This window comes from Scylla paramamosain, chromosome 26 (assembly GCF_035594125.1).
Source record: "Scylla paramamosain isolate STU-SP2022 chromosome 26, ASM3559412v1, whole genome shotgun sequence".
In the NCBI taxonomy this organism is placed as follows: Eukaryota; Metazoa; Arthropoda; class Malacostraca; order Decapoda; family Portunidae; genus Scylla; species Scylla paramamosain.
In genome coordinates, this window is record NC_087176.1 from 12,253,878 (window position 1) to 12,262,500 (window position 8,623).

Sequence of the window (8,623 nt, forward strand, 5' to 3'; positions counted from 1 at the left end):
TTCTTCTTTTTTTCACTTTTCTCTTCCCTTCCTTGAACTGCAGCTTCCTTCTCATTTCCTTTTTCCCTCCAGTGGCTTTTTTTTCCTCCACGCATTTCTCTCTCCTTTTTTTTTTTTTTTTCTCCAGCACGTTAATCTTCGGTTATAACCTGCAGAGTTTAACTTCCTACTTTATCTTCCTCCCTTCCTCTCTCTTTCCTTCTTTTCTTCTATATTCTTCTCTATCTCCCTTCCTCTTCGTATTCTCGTTTTTTCTTTCCATTCTTCCTTCCTTACTCTTTCCTGCTTATTTCTTATTATTTTCTTATCCATTTTCTCTCTAATTTCTTAATTAATTTTCTATTTATTTTGTCTCATTTTCCCTCCAACTCCTTTTCTCCGTTTCTACACTTACATTTTTTCTATTATTTTTCTTATTCTCTTATTCTCTTGCTTGCTCCTTCTCGTCCTCCTTCTCGTTGTTTTCATCGTCTTCCTCCTCCTCTTTTGCTTCCAATTTTCCTTTCTCTTAAACACTGTTCTATATTTTTTTCCCTTCCTTCTTAGACAATATTCTTTCTCTCATGTTTTCCATCTCATTTTTTTCATTGTTTGTTTGCATTTTTCTTCTTTCATTCTGTTTCTTTTCGCTTCGTATTCGTGTCTCAGACTTTCCTTGTCAGTTTTCTTCTGTCTGTGTCTCGTGAGATCAACTGTTATTGTCTAATTTTGGGTGCTATTGTTATTATTATAGTTATTATGTTTGCTATCTCTTTAAGTTGTTAGTCTTCACGAGTCTCTCTCTCTCTCTCTCTCTCTCTCTCTCTCTCTCTCTCTCTCTCTCTCTCTCTCTCTCTCTCTTGTCATGCAAAATATTAATAAACAGAAAAACTGCTTTAAAACACATGAAAATTACAAAACATTATCTCTTTAGTATCTATAAATAACTCTCTCTCTCTCTCTCTCTCTCTCTCTCTCTCTCTCTCTCTCTCTCTCTCTCTCTCTCTCTCTCTCTCTCTCTCTCTCTCTCTCTCTCTCGCACGCGCAAAATTAACTAGAAAAAAGCCTAAAAATTTAGCTGGACCAGGTGAAAAATTATCCAGCACATGAGCGCCAAGACCGGGACAAAAATTTTACTCAACACAATCCTTCTTTTGTCCTCGCGTCTCGCCTCCGCTGTCAATATATTAATTTCCACCCTCAACCTCCTATTTTTGGGGCTATTTCGTACCAGGCATGTTTCCCGGCGTCCTTCTATCCCCCGTCGTTTAATAACAGCGAGATGACAGCGGTGAAAAAAAAGGAGGATGGTAAAAAAAAAAGTCTTTGAAATGAATAATTATCAGCGGCATTTTCTGTTGCATTATTAGTGAGTTTGGGGCACTTTTTTTTTTCGCCTCTCTTTTATGGTGAGTGAAGAATGTGCGTGCGTTAAAGGTGGTGTGTGTGTGTGTGTGTGTGTGTGTGTGTGTGTGTGTGTGTGTGTGTGTGTGTGTGTGTGTGTGTGTGTGTGTGTGTGTGTGTGTGTGTGTGTGTGTGTCAATTTCGCTATTCTATATCATGATTTCAGACAACACATTATTTACGATAAAAAAATAAATAAAAAGCTTAATGTAAAAGAATATTACGAATTATTAAATGAAAATACCTTAAGAAAAATTGTGATCCAAATAAAAAAAAAGATAAGAAGTTAAGCCATAAAACATACATTCTCTCTCTCTCTCTCTCTCTCTCTCTCTCTCTCTCTCTCTCTCTCTCTCTCTCTCTCTCTCTCTCTCTCTCTCTCTCTCTTAGTTACTTAAATTTCCTGCCGCTCCTTACCAACGGTGGACACTATTTACTACCATTTCCTGCTTCCTCCTTCGGTGACCGCTGCCGGAGAGGGAAGGAAGGTGGGTGAGGAGGAGGAGGGAGGAGACGCAGCAAGGGAACTAACTAGAGAAGGGAGACTGAAGAAGCTATAAGGGAGGAACAATGCGATCTTGAGGTGTCAGGGAGCAGTGCTAGTAAACTTTATGCCCTAGGGAGAAAACGAGAAAGTTGGGGAAAACGGGGGAACTATGGGAAATAGAAACAGGGGAGGACTGTTTACTGAGGCATCGCGGTCTGCGGAAGGAAGGGAAGGAAGAGGAGAGAGGGAAGATACGAGAGGGGAGGAGGGAAGGGTGGGGTAGGAGAGGAGGAGCAGGAAGTGATAAGGAGAGGAACAGGAAAACAATAAAGTCTTAGGTTTTCCTGCTGCCGTGGAAAATGGTGAGCCGTTCTCGGGGGAAGACTGCGATATATATTCGATAGACGGAATAATAAAGGCGAGGATACAGCAAATAAAGAGGGGGCATAAAAGAAGATGTATTAGCATAAGGAGAATGCTTGAAGGTTGTGTATGATGCAGCGGGGACTGATAAATATCGGTGATTGGTTGTAACACACACACACACACACACACACACACACACACACACACACACACACACACACACACACACACACACACACACACACACACACACACACACACACACACACACACACACACTATTGTAACACCCCACGCATTCACTCAATCATGCGTGAGTTTGGCATTAAATATTGACACAAACACCAATAAATAAACATTTCTGCGTCAGAGAGAGAGAGAGAGAGAGAGAGAGAGAGAGAGAGAGAGAGAGAGAGAGAGAGAGAGTTATATATGAACATATGAACCCCGCCACTGCTATGGCTTTCCCTTCAAGTTTAATACAAAGGTCTGCTCAAGTTTAGATCATTATTTTGAAAGACACCAATGAGAAGAACAAGAGCAGTCAAAACCTCTCACTCCCTGTAACATTGTATCCATCAAAAACAATGTATCCATCAGAAAAAATAAAAAAACACACACACACATACTCGAATAGCAAATCACAATTATTATTAGAATTTACTTGTTTGTTACTTATCTGTTTAGTTTATAATCATTACTATAGATGTGCCGACTTTGTGTGACAGATGCTAGCTAATCTTAATACATAATTATTACTATATGCATGTCCAATAAATGTCCAGCACTTAATCTCCACTGCTGCCCAAAAAGCATTTAGCTTCCAACGGGTTCCCTACACTTCTGAACATAAGAACATAAAAACATAAGAAATAAGGGAAGCTGCAAGAAGCGACCAGGCTCACACGTGGCAGTCCCTGTATGAAATATACCTATCTATTTCCACCTATCATCCCCATCCATAAACCCGTCTAATCTTCTATTCTGAAATTACTTATGTATATAGCTCATTTGATTAAGGGATAATAAAATGTTTCAAATGATTTTACCTATCGTTAGCAGTCAAGGAGGTGAACAGAAATGAACAAATTAATTACTCACCCACCAGAACTCATCAGTAAACAACCTGGACTACTGCATACCTGGAGAGAAGAGAAAAATAGGTTAGCTTAATTCATATTCCCACACTTATTGATTTGTTATTTGTTATTCGTTTGGAGGAGTAAAATGTACCGTGTGTGTGTGTGTGTGGTGTGTGTGTGTGTGTGTGTGTGTGTGTGTGTGTGTGTGTGTGTGTGTGTGTGTGTGTGTGTGTGTGTGTGTGTGTGTGTGTGTGTGTGTGTGTGTGTGTGTGTGTGTGTGTGCAAATTTATGCACACACGTCTCTATGTATGTATTGACTATAGTTCCATATATGCATTTGAAAAGTTCCTGTAAACCTGCTGTGTATGTTATGTTGTGCAGTGCTCTCTCTCTCTCTCTCTCTCTCTCTCTCTCTCTCTCTCTCTCTCTCTCTCTCTCTCTCTCTCTCTCTCTCTCTCTCTCTCTCTCTCTCTCTCTCTCTCTCTCTCTCTCTCGTCTACATAAAGTACTGTGACACATTCCCCACACAAAGTTGGATCAAGTTAGATTGCACAATTAAGCTCCTCCACGCTACTTTCATGGTGGCTAGGACACATGTTCTTTAATCATTCACTGCAAGGTTTCCCTATTGCAATACTCACGCACAAATATTTTTCACGAGCATAACGTAAAATTCTTGCTGCTTTAATATAAGAAAAAACACATATCAAACCTTGAAATCTTGACATGCCTGACTCCCATCATAAAATATTGTATTGTTTGAGCAATTCACAAAGATTAAATAGTTACTCTAAGCTTGAGTGACACAAGAGCAGAAATAACATGATACAGGAAAACTTATTCTCAAATTTAACTCATATTTCCTACTATGATTCAAATAAGGTAAACACAAAAAGAAAGTTGAGGATTGGAAGACGTGACGAAAATGAAGCAGGGAAGGTTGATTGACTTACTAATTGATTTCTGGATTGATTTATTGGCGGATTGATTATATAAAGACGTGACAATTGGGTCAAATGGTGCTTAAGGAAAAGAAAGGATATGAAAGAATAGACATAGAGGACTGTTTGGGTGGTCAAGTTTAATTATCATCTGTTCTTTTATGTAAGAAAGAAAAAATAAATTATGAGATGTACATATCCGTTTAGTAACTATTGTTTTTTACACCTTTTCTTTAATTCATAAATTCAAATTCATAGCCTCATCGTTTGTCACTAAACAAAACACGAGATCATGAATTAAAAACAATGAATAAAGGAACGAGAAAAACTTGTGAGGCAAAAGTAAAGACATCTCTGTCACCACCACCACCACCACCACCACCACCACAACTACTACGATCCACTCAAAGTCATAGCCACTTCTACCACTACTGCCACCATAATAATGTTCCTAAACTAGAACTACTACATCCACTTCACCCTTAACAAACTACCACCACCACCACCACCACCACCACTACTGCCACAATCCACTTATAAAGTCATAGCCACTTCTACCACACTACCACCATAATAATGTTCATAAACCAGAACTACAACCTCCACTTCACCCTTAACTTACCACCACCACCACCACCACCACCACCACCACCACTGCTACTATTACCATCAGCACTGCCGCCCAAACCATCACGGACACACGCCAGCGCCATCTAACGTCCTCGTACGTAATCGAATTGCTATGAACGTAACATTATTTGGAGTTTTACACATGAACAGCACACGACACGCCACACACACACACACACACACACACACACACACACACACACACACACACACACACAGAGGTACTCAAATAGACCAACTTTACAACAAAACATACCAACCACACTACTACTACTACTACTACTACTACTACTACTACTTTTTTTTTTTTCAACTACTAATACCTCCACCCCATGTTTATTGATGTGTCAGTTAGGGGCTCCATTACTTGGAGGTCATTAGCCCCAGCTCCCGCTAATGACTGTGGCATCCAACCATATCTAATACTCTATGATATAAACATTAGTTGTTAACTATAAATTCATTCTACCTCTACTCTATCTACTCTTATGCCACTCTCCACCACTGTAGCCTCGCAGTCGAGGCCTCCTAGGTCTGCAGGTATGGGAGTGGAATGCCTTGTCCCCCTGAGACACAGGAGGGCAGATCTGAGGAGGGAGAATGAGAGACGGCACCTCATCCATGCGACGACATGGCTCCTTGGCTGGTGCTTCTTTTCTGCCATTAGGTCGGCTAGTCTTGAGTAGAAGCACTGAGCCTTGGAGCCCATCCCGCCAGATGTGGTGAAGACCAGAGGTGTGAAGCTGCCCTGGTCAACGTGTTGGATTCTCTCCCCATACGCTCGGGTCTTCTCCTACTACTACTAGTAATACTACTACTACTGCTACTACTAGTAATACTAATACTACTACTACTAATGCAACTACTACTACTACTACCACTACTACTACTACTACTACTACTACTACTACTACTACTACTAATGCAACTACTACTACTACTACTATTACTACTACTACTACTACCACTACTACTACTACTACTACTACTAATGCAACTACTACTACTACTACTACTACTACTACTACTACTACTACTACTACTACTACTGCTACTACTGCTACTACTACTACTACTAATAATAACAATAATAATAACAATAATAACATCAACAACTACTACTACTGTTGCAATTACTACTACTATTACTACTATTACTACTACTACTACTACTACTACTACTACTATTACAGGTACTTTCGTAATGGATCCAATTTCATGACAGTCACTGACTGAGTCCTTCCCATTACATGCTAACCTTACCTCCTCACTTTTCTCCCCCTTTCTATCTCATTCCCTTTTTCTCTCCCATTTCTCCTCCCACCGTGTCCTCTCCCTCTCTCTCTCTCTCTCGCTCTCCCTCCCTTCGCTCCCTTTCCTGAGCCTCAATTCTCTCGTGTCCAACCATTTATTTTCCTGGTTTCTGTATTTTGTTGTATTTTTGTTTTGTTTCTTCTATGGTTGTATTATTCTTTTTATTTATTTCATTATTTTTACTTCATTTGTACTTTTTTTTTGCTTCTATCTGGCCATTTCTACTTCCTCATTCTATATTCCTTACCCTCTTCTCTTCTCTTCCCTTCACTCTTTACCTTCCCCACTCTCTTTCTTACCTCTCCTCTTTGCCTGACTATTCCCAAACTCACTTCAAGTCCAACTTTCTCCCCTAACCCTCCTATTCCATCCCTACCGCTTCCCCTCATCCTCCTCTCCTTCCTTTTAGCATCCTCTCTCTTTCCTTTACTCCTTCCTCTCTCCCTCCTTTACTTCCACTTATTTCCTTTCTCTTATCCTCTTCTCTCCTTTATCCTCTTTCGTTTTCCTCTCCTCTTCTTCCATTCCCTTCATTTACATTCTCTAATCCTCTTTTCTCCCTCTCCTTCCTTTTCTTCCTTTCCATTTCTACTCCCCTTATCTTATCCCTCTTATAGCCCTCTTCCCCCTCTTCTTCCTCTCCTAGTTCTCTACCTTCCCCCTACCATTTCTTTCCTCTTCTATCCTTCTCCCTCAACCACCTTTTCTCCTCCTCCTAGTAGTTCTCTCCCTCCTCTCACTCTCCTCTCCCTTCCCTTCGCTGTTCCCCTTTTCCTGCCTCACCTCCGCTGTTAATATGAATTGTTACATGTCACTATTTTCCAGCCAGGACCACCAGCCGACCCCAAAGGTAATAAATTTCTTGTTATCTGTTCCGGAGGCTTCCCATAGTGGATAAGGCTCACCACTCGCTTGGCTTTTTATCTTATCTGTACCCGTGTAAGTCAGTGAACTGTCTGTCTGCCTGTGTTTGTGTCTGTCTCGCTCTCTCTTTTTGGCTTGTGGATGCGAGTCACTATTCTTTCTCGTCGGTGTTAGTGCCACAGGGTGTGTTTGGGGTTACAAAGATAAGGAAGGATGTGTTGTGTTGTTTTGTGTTGTGGTGTGGTGTGGTGTGGTGTAGTGTGTGTGTGTGTGTGTGTGTGTGTGTGTGTGTGTGTGTGTGTGTGTGTGTGTGTGTGTGTGTGTGTGTGTGTGTGTGTGTGTGTGTGTAAATCTGTTCCAGACGCTTCCCTTTTACCTTAAAAATATGAAAATAAACACAAAAAATGAAGAAAAAACAAAATATCACAAATAATCCTTGGATTAAACAATGACGTAATGTATACATGTATTTCTTGACATTAACTTGAATATATATTTTAGTATAGATAATGTGAGTTAGAAAATTGGGGTCAGAGAGAGAGAGAGAGAGAGAGAGAGAGAGAGAGAGAGAGAGAGAGAGAGAGAGAGAGAGAGAGAGAGAGAGAGAGAGAGAGAGAGAGAGAGAGAGAGAGAGAGAGAGAGAGAGAGAGCAATAGATTAGTTTGATATGGCTAACACGATACTACTAAATAATATAGCTTGAGAAATATACCCTAAATCAATCTCTTTCAGTAGCAAAGAGGGAACACTTGAATCACTGTAACTGAATGTGGCATGAATGACGTGTCTGGGTTTGTGTTACTGAACTGCCGGCGTGCGCTGGTTTGTGTTGCCGGAGTGGTTTCGCTGACATGGGAGTTTGTAAGACCTTAACAAAGCGTCTTAGTAGCACTGAGCCGAGCGTTGCCTGCGGCGTGAAACTAAGTCACAGAATAGCAAGTTTGGTCACGTCAATATTAAGTCGGTGATACACTGATAAGGCCCAACCGTGTGTGTGTGTTGGTGGGTGGGTGTATTGTGTATTTATGGGTGGGTAGTGGGATGTGTATGTGTGTGGGAGTGTGTGTGTGTGTGTGTGTGTGTGTGTGTGTGTGTGTGTGTGTGTGTGTGTGTGTGTGTGTGTGTGTGTGTGTGTGTGTGTGTGTGTGTGTGTGTGTGTGTGTGTGTGTAGAGGTTATCACTGGAAACAACGTGCAAATGAACTGGTGGGCAAATTTACTGTCCAATTTCAACGTGCAGTACCCCAGTCCACACCTGCCCGTAGCAGCGTAAATACCTGGACAATGGACTCAATACAGATGTCAATAGGTGCACGTAATGAAACATGTAATATCAAGACACCAAATTAACAAAATTAATTACTTCCCTATAAGATTGATATGCAAAGAATCCTATGCCGTTCTCTTTGAAACACACGAAAACAAGAACTTGAAATATTAAGAAATAGCTTAAAATATACAAAAAATAAAATAAAATAAAATAAATAAATAAATAAATAAATAAATAAATAAATAAATAAGTGAATGAATAAATAAATCTGCTACAAAAATCAGAT